At 49.1% G+C, this 15,512-nt stretch overlaps 1 protein-coding gene across 5 annotated transcripts in view; it reads right to left on the bottom strand.

Moving 5' to 3' along the window:
• Positions 1–13,361, bottom strand: part of LOC119460676 (plexin-A4-like) — a 356,289-nt gene extending 342,928 nt beyond the window's left edge. For all 5 annotated transcript variants that reach the window (XM_049672066.1, XM_037721722.2, XM_049672065.1 and 2 more), the window contains exon 1: positions 13,091–13,361. The gene's annotated coding sequence lies outside the window, so the exon portion shown is untranslated. The remainder of the gene's footprint in view (positions 1–13,090) is intronic.
• Positions 13,362–15,512: the final 2,151 nt, after the last annotated feature.

Consider the following 15,512-nt stretch of genomic DNA (forward strand, 5'->3'; position numbering starts at 1 on the left):
GCGTATATCGTGGCACGTTTACGTGTCCGCGGAGCCTTCCATCCATACTTTACCTCGACGCTAGAGCTCCCGCGTTCTGCAAAAAAAAAAAAAGGAAGAAAAAAAAATCACAGCATATCCACGGGGTGAATGATGATGAGTGGGCGAAGCTCCGGAGGGAATCATCGGATCTCCCGCTTAAGGGGACGCTAGCACAAACGCGTTAGAAACGTGCAGTACTCTCTAGTAAGGGGGAGCGGCCACAGCGTCTTACGCAGCCATTTTACACATGCCGGAACGTGCACCGCGTTTGCCGACGCCATCACATGACAGCTGAGAGAGTATACCCCCGTATTCATAAACGCTCCTCGACTTGAACTTGACTTGCCACCGCTTTGAGCAGCGCGTTCGAAACGCGTTGAAGGCGGAGAGGCCACAGCGTCTTACACCAGCTTCTTACACGGGCCGTAACGCGCTAGCACAAACGCGTTAGAAACGCGCTAGAAACGCGGCCTTTCGTTAATGTTGGGTATTTATTGCCATCGTGGTGCGTGTGTCTATGTGCGCTTCGTGGCGTAGTGGGCTAACGCCGCGCGCTCGGAAGCGAGGGGTCCCTGGTTCGATTCCGCGCTACGGACACAACTTCGGAATTTTTTTTCTCATTTTTCTCAGACTGGTTACACACTACTACTACTACGACGGGGACGGAACGGGTGCCGCTATAAGGAGCTTCGCTCCTAAAAACCGGGGTACCTTGCACTAGTGGCGCAAGGCTAAAGACACAGCGGAGCTGATCGGGGTTCCTAACTGGTCCTGGCTATAGGAAGTGATGCCAAGTGATGCTAAGTTAGACGAAGGGTATAAGCATTTCCTCGTGGTCCGCGGCATCGGGGAACGCCTCGCGAAGCACTTGCAGTCCGAGCACACGTAGGGGAAGTGGGGCGAAAGCTATGCACAGTGTATGGGCGGCGCGCAGCACACGAAACGCCGGGATGACGTCACGGCGCATACGCAGTAGCGCGCAGCTGGTGGGAGCTCGGCCAAGCCTCACTCACGCCTGCTGTACCCATCTGGTGGTAGGCACTATACTGGTGGTGCGGGCTTCCCCATTTCATTTTTTTTTTATTGTTTGGGGACACAAAAAAAGCAGTCACGGACACTGCGAGCGTTCGGTGCTAATTCGGGCAAACGGAGAAGCGCGGATGGCGTCGGCAGCACCTCTGCGCGTTGCCTCGTTGGTGCTGCTACAATTTGTTTCTATCTCCCTCTCTCTCTCGCTCTCATTTTCTCTTTCTCTCTCCCGAGCATAGCGCACGACGCTCCGCGAGGTGGTTGCTAGGCAACGCAGTGGCAGGCGGCACACATTACACATTACGGCCGGCTTAAACAGCTCCGCCTGTTAAAATAGTTGAAACGCGCATGCCGATATGGTAGCGAAGGCCCATGAATTATGGTTTGTATAACGCTGCCGTAGATCGTGTAATACTTCGCTTATCAACTTCAATCAAGCCACGAAACGGGCGCGCGTGCATCTGTTGGTATCCACAGTCAGAGCGCCAAAGTATATATGACCCATCTGGCGAGTGCGCAGTGCCGGTTGGCATTTAATGCTTGCCCTCCAAGTGGCCCTTAAATTCTTTTTTACAGCAAAGCTGGATATGGCTCAGATCCGGGGTTTCGTGGCGTCTGTGTACAGAAACTATCATCAGCAATGGCTCGAGCATCGTCTACTTCCACAGCTGGCTCCGTTGCCGCTCATCATTCCAGCGTAGAATTTCACTTCTCTTCTGTCGTCGTAATGGGGAGACCGCATTTGCGGGGGTATGAGCCATCATTGTCTTACGTGACGGACACGTTTAATAACAGAGGTGATACGCGAAGTGTGTGCGTACCTATCGTCACGATGACCACCGATCGGGACAATAAATATGTTCGTACCTTTGTTCAAAATTCGGTGTCGCCTCTGTGTCGTACGCTAAACAGCTTCGCTAGTCATCCACCTTCACAGAGTGGAATGGCTCCATGAATTTTTTTTTTTACTTCTTCCGTTATCATTTCAGTCAGGAGCTATAAACAAAAGAAGCGGATAGGACTAAGCAAAACAAGCTATTTGCAGCCTCCCTCCGCGCAAACACCGCGGTGACAGCGACACTCTAAACCGGTGTCTTCCGCTCTGGTCAGTAAACTCAGTCCGGCGCCTCCCCCTGCTCCTCCTTACCTGCCTTCCCGCGGCCTGCCTTCTTGCCAGGACAGACGGGGCGCCGTACAGCGGTGCTCGTCGGACTGACAGTGCAGGGCCCGGGGGGACCCGCCTGTTGTGTCACAGCGATCACGAGGAGAAAAAGCTGCTTCCCCGGGGAGCGAGGAGAGATACGAGACAGGCCGGGCAGAGACGACGTCCGGCACGGTATAGAGTAGATGTAGGCCCAACAGGCCTTCGCACGTTTGGGGCCAGCCAGCTTGGCCGTATAGCTGCGGAGCAGGACAGCTAGTGCCGGACGCGCTTCGGTGGCTGTAAAACCAGCCGCCACGTTTTTCGTTCGACAACTCCGACCGACTCCTGGGAGCCAGTAACAGCAAGCACTGGCCTCGCTAGAAGCGCTGGTCGGCGTGTAAAACGCCATCCCGCTTACCCCCTCACTCTTCAGCGCGACCTCAGTATTTCTATTCTGTTGCTGCCTGTCAACGGACAGCCATTATCACTGGCAGTCGACGAGAGTGAATCGAAAGAAGCCTGTATACGGGCAAACGGATTAGGGCGACTAGAGTGCGCCGACAATGTCAACACTAGAAGGTTTGAGAGCGATTTCGCACGCGTGACAAGTGCGCTGAAGTTGCGCAGCTTCCTATAATTATTAGTGGAGTATGTTTTAAGCAAATTGAAAGTATGACTTTTCGACAAAGGCGATCTTCAGAGGTATGCTTTTCACGATCCCGCCCTATAATAGCATGAATGTCGCAAGTATTTCATAACACGGGGCGTTTTGTATTCTGTGCAGACCTGATTTGCACGCTGGTACTGCGCACTGCACAAGCCAAGTCGCCAGCCCAATTTTATCTTCATATTGGGAAAGGACACTGGCTGTTCCTAATTTGCTGCCATTCGCGGGCCAGGTAGCCATCCCTGCACCGGGTGGCACCGAAATGGTGACATCCACATGCCGCACGCTTGAGAAGTAACGGCAAGAGTCACGTACAGGCAGCAAGAGTTATAACGCACCTGTAACTCCGACTTCTTGCCGGGCTCTCGTTCTATATGCAGAGACGCCCCGAGCCCAGTCCTGGTTCCTTCCTTCACAGGCGTCGGTGAAGAAACTACGGGAGGCTTCATACACACGAAGACCGAGAGCGCGGGTTGACGAGAGAGAGAGAGAAGATGGAGGAAAATAAAGCGCACCCAGTCGATTAGCTCCGTTCAGCCGGGGCAGAGATGGATGCCTCCCTACCTCGGCCAGCGCTCGCACGGAATATATGCCCGCCTTGCAGCACCGTCGTTCGATCCGGACGCCGGCAGCGGCCTCGTCGGTGCCACGACTGGCGAGAGAACGAAAAGAAGATAGCAGCGGCTAAGGAGGCGCCGGCTCGGTCCGACCTTGCAAGGCCGTCCCGTCGTAGCAGCGCGCGCAGGAAGCGCGCCAGGATAAAAGAGAAAAGTCGGCCGACGAGAGAGGCCAGCCAGCCAACGCGTCGTCGTCCACCGAGCCACTTAACCAGTCCGCGCGGCCGACCGATTGCGTTTGCTTTTTCGCGCCCACGGCACGGTGTGGGCTCGTGTATATCTACCTCTCCACGCTCGCCGTCTCGTAGGAGGCGCCCCAGATGGAACGACGAAGGACCCGGGCTTTACGCTTGGCCGGCGGCGCCAAGCGAAAGACGACGACCGTGGGAACGCGAAGAAGCAGCAGCCGGGAGCCAGAAAGGTGGCGGAGCCGCCGCCATAGCTCGGGGCAGGACAAGGCAGCTCTCGACTAACTGCACACACGCTACAGACCGGGGCGGCTTTCACCCGCGCACACTCTATATACAGTCAGGCCAGCAGGCGCGCACCACCGGAGAAAGCGACTCGGCGGCGACGGCCACGCAATCTGCCTCTGCTGCTGCTGCTGGCTACGCTCGCCTGCAGTCAAACAGCTCGATAAAGAAACGGCCAAGCCGTCGTATATTCACGGTGGTGCTATAGTTATGCTGTGCTTCTGTCCTCCGATCGCCTGCAGCGCAGGCAGAACCTCTTTTGAGCAAGAATATAGACGGCGCACGATTCTACGCGCCGTTGGATGTGCGACTGGAACCAGGAACTGCATCTAACAATTTCCAATAGGTTCGAACAGACGCGCGGCGCGTCGGATTAATGACTGCTAGGACCTATTAGAAACCTGGTGGAGACTTGTTCGAAGCCGTACACAACTATGTGTGGATGTTATCGCTCACGCCGTGAAGAACACTCTTCCACACTGCGTACATTTGATGAAAAAAGTGGAGTCGCCGTGTCCCCACGCAGCAACGCGGATTTCTTTTTCCGCAATGCTAGCCTGCATGCAATGCAATTCGAGTAGTCGCCAATGCTAGTAAAGCTACTGCGCATGCCGTGCGACAAAAAACAGAAGATGATAAAAAGGACGGAGCGCCCTCACTGCTTTATTGGCTCCATGGCAGGTCGGACCAGACACATTGCGTCTGAACTGAATCGAACTCTAAAGGCACTTGCAAGGTGCAGGTCGCGCGGGTCACTGCCACTGCATGCAAGCCTCCTGGATGAGTGCTGTGATGAGACTCAGGTGGCAGTCATGGTTCGCAGTCGGGCGTTGCCTGCGCCGTCCCGAGACTCGTGATAGTGCGCCAAACAGTGCCACGCCTTCACGCGAAAACGATCCGACCCATGTAGTATACGACCTGTCGGCAAGATGGCGGCTTCGGAAGTTAGGAAACGTGTAGAAAACCTGATGGAAACTTCATTGGGTGCGTCGTTGGTACGAACAGTGGTAAGATGAACTGAATGCGTTCATTTTATTTTGTCCGATTATTTCTTCCCTAAGACACGTTTCGCGCTCGCGATATCTCGAAGTGAATCACTCGGACCCTCGTCGCTCTTCTTGCAACCTGCACGGGCAATAAGCCGGCACGTTGTCAGGCACGCAGCAGCTGAAGCATTCTTGACGCAATAAAACTCTCTCTCTGTATATATATATATATAAAGTCAGTGTGTGTGCGCGCTCGATTTTTACCTTTCCATTTTCTTTCAAGTTTCTTCTTAATTATTCATCTCGTTTGATATCCATCTGATGTTGCAAGCCCTGCATGCTATTAGTATGTATGGCTGCCCCGATCGGCTTGTGTTATCATAAAGTCTATCACCAACGCCACCTTGACTGAGCGTCGATTTCCCTCACTCACTTGAGCACTCCACTGCACCCAATTGTCTATAGCATTCTCAAACGCTGTGCCATCAGTGCGCCCACGTTACTAAGCGCCCCCCTCCCTCTCGATCCCTCTCCCCCCTCTTCATAAAAAATTTGTGTCGGCATCCGGTAGACCTTCAATGAAACATTCATGCTCCTCCGCGAAACTTCGTGGAATTTCAACGATACTCTCGCGCAAGCGTTTTCAGACACTCTCATTTAAATTAACGTAATTGGCTTTGGGTGATAAGTCGGGACGCATGTCGATTAAAGAGGAGGGGGGGACCATTACGCCCTTCACGCAGCAGCCAGCGGCGAATGGGCGGGAAGGCCTGATGCCACAAGCGGGAAAGCCAACAGGCATAGGTGGCCACCTGCGTGTAACGCGACAGCCTGAAACTATATGGGCTCCGAAATAACGCAATACACCACCTAGTCAGGTAAGTACTGGTAAAAAATAAAAGAAAAAAAAAAAAGAACAATGCCGGGGCAGCCAGCGCACGATTACGTATAACGTCAACCTTCCTCCCCCACCCCTCCCCCAGCCACCAACTTCGGTGCGCGCCATTCTTAACGCCCCCGCTTAAACCTGCCGCCGGTCGACGACGACCGCGCGTTCTCCTCCCAGACGAGAATACGCGAGAGCCGAAGCGAAGAAGCATTGGCGAGGCATCCGCACGCGGCCTTATTACGCTTGCCGCTCGTTAACGGTAAAGAATTAGGGGTCCAAAGCCATAACCATTAGCGCGCGCGGACTCTCTCCGCCGAAGTACAGCGCGCACTGCGACGAGCGCAACTGCGGCGCGGGGCCAGCACGGTCAAGGTGTGCGCGCGGTATTTTACGCGAGCCCTCCACGCAATGGGCGACGCCGCGCAACGCGCTAGTATACGGCAGATGCGGGCTGCAGGCCCGGCCGTTGGCTCTCAAATACCTGACTGCGCCTACACTTGTTCCGAGACGACGTGCTCTCGTCCGCGCGAGCTTTACGACCCGAAATTATTCACGAAGGATCTCTCGCAGACGGGCGAAGGGAGCGGTCCGAGCCGATCGCTCGTTTCCTCGAGAACGAACTCGGCCGGCCCCTGTTCGTGGTGCGACAAGACGCGGGGACCGGAAACGAATTGCCCGAGAGCGGGATTCCCTTCAACCGACGTAATGTGTTCGAATGCGAAGCAGCAGAAAACACGGTTCGCCTGAAGCAGCCAACGTCGATGCGTAAAGGTATGCCGAGATGATGCGTTTCACGACCTCGATGTACTAGCCATGATAAGGGCCTGTTAAACAGACACTGAAGAGAAAAACAAGTTTAGCTGTACTAGTAGTTAATTTGCCTCCCACAATGTCCAAATAAAAAGAAAAGCTACTATTACCGCGAGAGGTATACCAGAAAAGGCGTGAAAACGAAAAGAACGCGAGTATCCAAACCGCCTTGAATTTCCCGCGCTCTACATAGTCGTGAGCTGTGATAGATTTTGACGACCGGCGTCTCGAGCCAAGCTAATTTATTTTCCTTTTTTGAATCCGCAAAGATGGACTACATTGTATTGTAACAGAGCCAAGGATCGGACCTAGCGAGTTCCAATAACCTGAACTGAGTCACAACGGTGCAAATACAAAATTATACTTTGAAATCCGTGACGTCACACGGGCTTACCGGTGTTGGAGCTTCCGTGAAAATTAAAAAAAAATCATAAATAAAATAAATACAACTCTGATTTTCATTTTCTACTCTAAGATCCAACCTGTTGCACCAAAATTAACGAAATTTGTCATTATACCGTGCTCACGTTGGTTTCGACGGGAATTCAGGGCGCAGGCTCCTTTCCCAAGCGCAATCACCCCTGAAGAAAGCCGAACGCCAGGCCGGGGCACGCTTGTACACATTTGAACCAGTGGGTGCCCGGCGGTGGTGGGAATCGAACCCATAGCCTCCCGCAGCCGAGGCGGGCGCTCTGCCACTAAGCCACGGCTGCAGGTAGGCCAAATATATAATTTATAATTGATATTATAAGTTTTGTAATTATACTTTATCAGTCTAAACAGTTTCAGTGCTTCCCTTTAGCTCCCCTTCATAGCTATTTTAGAGACGAATTCGAACATGGATCGAATGTACTAGAAGCGAATAGAATATCGAATACATCTCGAATAGTTCTGAAAAATTGAAAGTGCCTTTCTTACCATTAATATAAAACGACCGTCACATAATAGTATATCGGGTGTGTTACTTGTTTTAATAATCTCATTTTTTAATATCGCCTGCCGCATACAGCATAGTTATAGTCCTCGAGCTGGATTACTCGAAGAGGCGTACAAAACTTGCACGAGAAATATAAATGCATAATTGGCACGACATAGTAACAAAAAATCACTAATTAAATTAATTTTTTGACGGCACATATTGCAAACTAAGAATTGTAGCCGGCGAGTTCGCAAGACGCATGCACATGGAAGCAATTCCCAGGATGACACCAGTTTCGAGAAAGGAATTCCCGGAAGTGTGCGACGAAATACACTGGCGGTCCAGTTAATTTGTGCTTCAACGCATAAAACTGGTGTCGTGTAAAAGTGCATTTTTTAATGCAAGTTCTGACGGCGCATTTCTCGAAACTCCTACCACTCCGAGAATTCGTTCCAACTGAATATCGCTTGGAAACTCGCAGGCTACAATTTGCGAACTGCAATATGTGCCAACGTAATAATTAAAAATTTAGTAAGTAAATTTCTGTTTATTATTCAAATATGAATTTCAATTTTCCGTGCAAATAACGTCTACCTCTTCCAGCAATCCACTTCTAGGATGAGATCTGTGCCATCTGTCAGAGACACATTTTGAATTCTATCGTCTCAAAAAAGAGAGAGAGACCCGGTATTTATACCGTTAGCAAGTTTCTGTCATTATATTGCACGTTATGAAGCGTCGTTTATTGAAAGCACGAATGCGGCATTAGGAGCAAATAGGCGGTTTACACGCATACCCAGGAGGACTCATTTGGCGAGAGTGAATGGCAGCAGTTTTGCCGGAGAAGTCTGGCTCGGTGAACGACATGGAGACAGGGCATCGAACGGAAACTGATCCGAGAACCGAAAAAAAAAAAGAAAGAAAAAAAAAACTCCTTTATTTTTGCTCGAAACGGAATTGAACAGGAACTTTGCGATTTGTCTTCTTTCTTTCCACCACTCCGGAGCGACACCGAAAGGAAAAAATAACGAATTTCGGTTCAAGTCGGCCACCTTTTCTGGAGCTTTTCATCCACACAATGCCTTCACTTGTGGCTGAACTATGCCACCTCATTTGTAAATACACACAACATCTTGACATGATTTTCAAAGTAGCAGCGCCGTAGTACGGTTTCCGGCATGTTGCTTGAGGGAGCAGACTACGTGTGTTAACGCGACAATATTTGCATCGCATTCAACGCGCGGACTCGCCAGACTGTGACGCGTGCAATATACCTGGGACAGTGCAGCGCATATACTTGTTGCTTGTTCACAGTATGACTGTGAACGGCAGGCATTGATCTCTTCGTTAGCGCCAAATAACAAGATGCCGTTCGGTGAAAAAGTATTACTAGGCCACTGACCCGACATATCAATGAAGCGAGCAATCAAGGCTCTCTTAGAATATAATTTAGTTAATACAGGCCTACATTCAAGGCTGTGAACCGGCACTTCGAACACGAACGTGTGCATAATCGCATCCTATTGTCTGTCCTCGTCATTACTCACAAGTCCCCTATCTTTCTCCTCAATTCCATTCCCCCCTGAGCAGAGTAGCAGGCTGAAGGACTCTCTGCGTTTCCTCAATATACTCTCCTCTCTCCATGAATAAAGCTTCGCTTCAGATAGACTCCAGCATTGGTGTTGGATCTACAGAATTGTTTTGTAGCTGCGTGTGGCCTGAAGAACAAACAGGTTTAATCTTTCAGTGCAGCTTAGCAGCAGCGTTCAGTCTTTGTACTAAATATATTTGTGCTGTTTTCTTGCAATTATTCCTCGGTTATGCAAACGAACCTTAACCGGTTTGAATCGTTATTTTTTCGCTCCAGAGCTGAAACAGTACTGAACCGTTTTCGGTGAACCGAAACGAAAGCGGGAACAAAAAAAAAGTTTCGGTTCGACATTCAGCAGGGAGAGCTCCACTACCCAACTCCATCCGTTACGTCTGCTATGGCCGCTGGAACTAAATCTATCGCACTTTTGCTCCAACATTTATGCTTGATCGCGCACAGGTGGCGATTTGAAATATTCGGAACCTATATTGAAAAAATAATCGTATTTACGAATACTGACTATTCGATCGGTTATTCGAAAGTTTCGAATATTCGGGGTATGTTTAGATAAGGACAGATTAAGGGGGGTCCTGACTATATTTAGTTTCAGCAAAATTTTATATATGAGGTGGGAAAATGCCTCTGTAAAAAGGTATCAAACTTCGTTATGCGAAACTTAGCACGGATTTCTTGAAAACAAAAATCTTATTTACCTAAAGGTGGAAAACAGCATTTTAACGACTCGCAGATTTTACGAATTAGAAGGCCTATCACTCTAAAATTAAATGCATTGTACCCCGCCAAGATTTTTTCGGTAAATCTACACCAAGGCACTACTGGCCCATGGGAAGCTGAATTTGTGTCACTTACAGTATGTTTTCTTGAAAAATTCCGTGTGAGAAGTGGTACAGATGTGAAGTTAACGCATAGAAATCTGTTCTCTACACCACGCGCTTTTAAAGTTTGCGACATTTTGCGACTCGATGACAACATTGTTGCACCTTGTCTCAGCTAAGATTTCTTTGCTGTGAGAAAGATGCGTTGGAAAAGTAGTCGCAGTTCTGCTGTGTGGGAGGATTTCTATGCCTTATATAAAAAATTTAATCAAAATTAAATGTACACGGGGAGCATTTCAGATAGCAGATGTAATTATAGATCAATGCCAGAAATAGTTCCCCTGACTAGCCTTAAAAGAATGTGCTGTTGTCGCGTGCTTGCTACCTCAACGTACCGCAGTAGGAATGCGGATACAGGAGCCCTGAAAACTCAAGCTCAACTCATTTCATGGCTAACGAGAGGCAAAAAGGACACGATGTAAGTCACTCTTCTTTACTACAACAAAAAGAATGAGTTCATAATTCACTATGAGAGTGATCTTTATTTTATTATTAGAACGAGGCACGTCTTTGGGATGACCATACATCGGTCGTAAAACAGGCTCAATTTTCTCACTTAAAATAAAATAATGCAACATGCTTTTGCAGTACTAGATTTACCAGTCCTGGGTGGGTATACTATAAAATTTGCCATAAAAATCCGCGACGACATTGCTCGAAAACGTCTCTAAAATGTTCCAATTTTCGCTATTGCTGCAATTTTTGTATTTCGAGATTCTATAAGCAACAAAAAAATTAAAAAATACGGGGTGTAGCTGCATACTTCTTTTTTGCGAGAAACCTTTTGAAGATTTGTCAGAAACATGTTTCAGCTCAATCGCCTTAGCTAAATGCTCCCCCCCCCCCCCCCCCGGGCCCCAGGTGGAAGAAAAGAAAAAAAGAAAACCCTAAATTCAGGCTCAGTCAGAGGCAGTTGCTCAAAAACCAAAAATTGGCAATTTTCAAAAAAAAAAACATACTGTGGATGACACAAATTAAACTTCCCGTGAGCCAATTGTTATTTTTTATTTTTCGTTTCTTTATTTCTTCTCCTTACTTCATTAGCCGTCGCGATTGAGTTAATCCCCACCATGCAACTATGACGTAATCGGGAAAACGTTCAGTGAGGTTCTTATCAATTCAGAGAGGAGACCACCCACGGAGCGCCTGTAACAAAGTAGAGGAACACGGCAGTGCACCAACTTGATTAGACAACGGTGTCGAGAAGCACGCCGCTCTAAAACTACCTCCACCCCGTTTATTGAAGTTACATACTTTGTAATTATCTCTCTCCCAACCGTTCTGTACGTCCTAAAGCATGCATCAAATGCGCAATAATGGGCCCGCCGTATGACGTGGATATGAGTAATAAGGGTGCCTCAATATCAAAGCCCAAATATGCAAATCATTAGACGAGAGTGATTCGACATTTGTCATGAGCGTGAACATGTTCGGTGAGGAAGGTTGTTGGCTATACATTCAAACGAGGCTTGAATTGGCACAAATAAGACTTTTCGCGGTTTGGAAAAAAAAGAAAAAAAAAAAAACATAACGATCGGTGTGCCCGCACGTAGTATTTGTATCAGGCCCGTAGCCAGAATTTTTTTTTTTTTCGGGGGAGGCCCACTTCTTGAAGGCCTTGACTATTTGAAGAAAGCATCTAATTTTCAGTGATTATTTTTAGTAAAGATCAAAATTTCGGGTGTGTGTGTGTGTGTGTGTGGGGGGGGGGGGGGGGGGGGGCTAGGGCCCCCTTTGGCTACGGGCCTGATTTGTACGTTGCTTAGAAATTAAATGAAGTCAGACAATTTTAGCAACGTACTTTGCGTGCGTGTTTGCACATTGTAAAGGTTTAAAACAAAAGACAAGGTGTAAGGACAACCCCAGTAAACTAAAGGACACGCGTAACGGACGCTATCAGACACCGCCTGGAAACCACCGAAATGAACGTGCCGCCCAAGGCGGTGGCGCCACCTCGGGGAGCGAGCGGGAACAGCGGATCAATGAACCACGCCTCCCAGGGCGTTGGGCTCTACGAGACGGGAATGGACCGATCGCGCCGGGCCCGCGACCACGGCCTCACGTCATCTGTGTGCGAAGTGATACAAGTTAACCGTCGAGTAACTACTGTCCACTCTCTGTTCATCAGTGAAGTACGCGAAATGAAATGCTACGCGTTCGGCAAGCGCTGCCTGTCTGCCGCACCCTTTGGCACATACAGCCCGCATTTAGTGCAGATGCAGCTGTCACCGCCCGAATGTAGTGGTCTAAACATTATGCACATAGCTCATCAAGCGGCGTGCATCAATGCGAACATGCGCGTGCGGATAGTTGACGCTTGAGTGATGGTTGTCCGGCCTTTACGGCAGAAAATACCGTTGTTGGACACGAAACCAACTAAGAAAAAAAAAAAAAAAACGCATAGACCTACATGCAAGCACGTTTATGCCTTAGCTTACCTAACGTTAGCGCTGAAGGTCTGTAGATGAAGAGTCGTTCCTCGTAATATCAAGCACGCTAAGCAAAATCGAAGTAAGCGAAAGTGGAGTGAAAGCGAGGCGGTCACAGAGTGAGAATAGCATACGAAACAATCTGCGGCAGAAACAAGTCACCACCATAGTAACGCGACGCACGGATATCTTACTACGACGGAGTCGCACATCGCGCATCGATACGCGTAGATTGCCAGGAAAATGACGCGGAACGGAGACAAGGCGGATGCTCCGTTTGAATTAAAGGCGCGAGCCGGCGCTGAAACCAGAATACTCATCCACGTACGCCTCTTACATTGAGATCCCCGAGGTGGCACGATTGGGATCCTGAAAGCTTGAACTTAAACACCACTATCACCACACTCGATGAGACTCGGTGCGCACGAGTAAGCAAGCGGCTAAATGACAGGCGAGCACGCTACAACATTGCTCTCCGGCGAATATCAAAGGGCGAAAGCGACATATGAGCACCGTTCTGTTGCGAGTTTGTCCTTCGCTCGTCATTGCTCTTGGGAGTGCAGAGATATCACAAAGAACATATAAATCTCTCTCGTTAACAAAAATGCAAGAGACTCACCTTCGCACAACGATACTTTTTCGCCGCGGCCTCGGATACCGAGCAAATTAGGCCTAGCCGACTTGTTGAGAAGAGGGACCGCGGCGATCGTTCCGGGCTTTGCAGGCTATCCGGTAGATCACGCACCACACGCACAACAATAAGAGTCCACCAGTCTCGCGCACGGGAAGCACCAAGAACGAAACGAACTTGCACCGTCGATTTCACGCAGACAAACGAGTACACTTCAAACCCGCGCCGCTGATGAAGCCGTGCGAGGCGTTGCAAGCATTCAGGGAAGGGAGTGCGCCCGGTCGCCGGAGCAGCGAGACCGCACCGACGGAAGAGCCGCGCGCTGATTGGTGGAAAACGACAGAGATGATTGTGAAAGTGCGCCGCGTCGTCTGCTAGGAAAGACCAAAAGGCAGATCTCGCGCTTCTTTCGGCGCTTCACGAATGCAAAACATCAGAGAATGTTTTTCAGAGCTTCATTTAAACGTCTATATAAGATAAGTATGGAGCTCGTAAATTATACAGGTTGTCAAAGGTATCCCTGCAAGCGAATTCATATAATCGAAATTGCTTCCCACCTAGCCTTCGCAACACGGTCCGGACAATGACATCCGGTTGCACGACCTCAAGAATATTAAGCGGGTTGCATCGTGGTGGTGTGAGAGGTTACTGAATACTGGTTCGCAATATACAGAAAACACGAATTTAAAGACAGCCTTTGAGTTGTTGTTGCTGCTGGAGTCGCAGGTTATCATTGTTTAGCTGGCATCAACTTTGACAGCTGTTAATAATTGGGTCACTACGTATCTAAACAAAACTTGAAAAAAGGAAACAGATAAAATCTCCAAAAAGAGTACAGCAGAGATAAAGATACAGTATATCAGATTAATGCTTGTTCGCGACCGACGACACCAGAAATTACCGACGCCATAACTTCCACAGTCAACCTCTTTTGGCTGGACGAGGCGACTAGACGTACAGACTCCGATATACAAAAGAGGGGTAAGGCGCTCAGGCGAGCGCCTTACCCTTCTTTTGTATATCGGATTCAGGTGTGATTTGTAATTTCTCGGTAACAACAGCACAGCACTTAGTCATTCTTCGAAAGGAAGCGTGAGACACATGGTTTTCTAGTCATTGCTATCACTTGAAGAAAATCTGCTCATTCAGGTTCACAAATGGCCAGGTTTACCTTCGCAATTCAGAAGGCTTTCCACAGTTTTCACTACTTGTACTCTGACAGCAGGACACGCGTTTTTCGTGGACTGTTTCAAATACAAGCAGTCAACAAATTCGCGGGAATCACCGGCAGGTTTGGTCTGCACGAACTTGTTTAAGAAATGGAGGCTAATCCCGCAAGATGACGGCCGCCTTCCACCCGATCATGCTATTGGAGCTGCTGCTCTAAACAGGCAACTTATGATATTGTTGTCAAGGTTTGGAAATTACCGGTGGTTACGTTCTGCATTCTACCGGTGCTAACATATGGGGCAGAAACTTGGAGGTTAACAAAGAAGCTCGAGAACAAGTTAAGGACCGCACAAAGAGCGATGGAACGAAAAATCTTAGAACTAACGTTAAGAGACAGGAAGAGAGCGGTGTGGATCAGAGAAGAAACGGGGATAGCCGATATTCTAGTTGACATTAAGCGGAAGAAATGGAGCTGGGCAGGCCATGTAATGCGTAGGATGGATAACCGGTGGACCATTAGGGTTACAGAATGGATACCAAGAGAAGGGAAGCGCAGTCGAGGTCGGCAGAAAACCAGATGGGATGATGAAGTTAGGAAATTTGCAGGCGCAAGTTGGAATACGCTAGCGCAAGACAGGGGTAATTGGAGATCGCAGGGAGAGGCCTTCGTCCTGCAGTGGACATAAAACATAGGATGATGATGATGATGATGATGATGATGATGATGATGATGATGATGATGATGATGATGATGATGTTACACTGGAGTTGGCTTTGAGAAGCAATTAGGTTGACGATGACAACCAAGCGTGAACGCGGCTATAGTGATAACGATAATGGTGGTGGTACTAATGGGTTATCTGGCATCCTCGGTACATGTGAGGAGTAGCTGGAGGCGTTAGGTTTGATCAGACGAGCGCTAACTAATAAGCCCCTGCCTCTCGCTTTCTACAGTCTTGAGTCAACTTCCCCAGCCACCCCGTCATCTAGTGCTGCCTTAGCCATGCCGGTGAGAGTAACGGCGGCAGTGTACTCGTATGGGCTGCTTTCGCCTAGAAGCAACGGACCATAATAGAACGGTGCTGGCCCGACGCGACCCTGGTCCCCTGAGCATGCTGTTGGTTGTGCGACCGAAACACACAGAGCCCCTCTGTGATGGAGAACAGAGGGGTCGGTAGAAACAATACCATACAACGCGAACTTCTCTTTTCTCTTTAGATTACTTCGCGTAAAGCGTGGT

This window comes from Dermacentor silvarum, chromosome 8, assembly GCF_013339745.2.
Source record: "Dermacentor silvarum isolate Dsil-2018 chromosome 8, BIME_Dsil_1.4, whole genome shotgun sequence".
Taxonomy (NCBI): Eukaryota; Metazoa; Arthropoda; class Arachnida; order Ixodida; family Ixodidae; genus Dermacentor; species Dermacentor silvarum.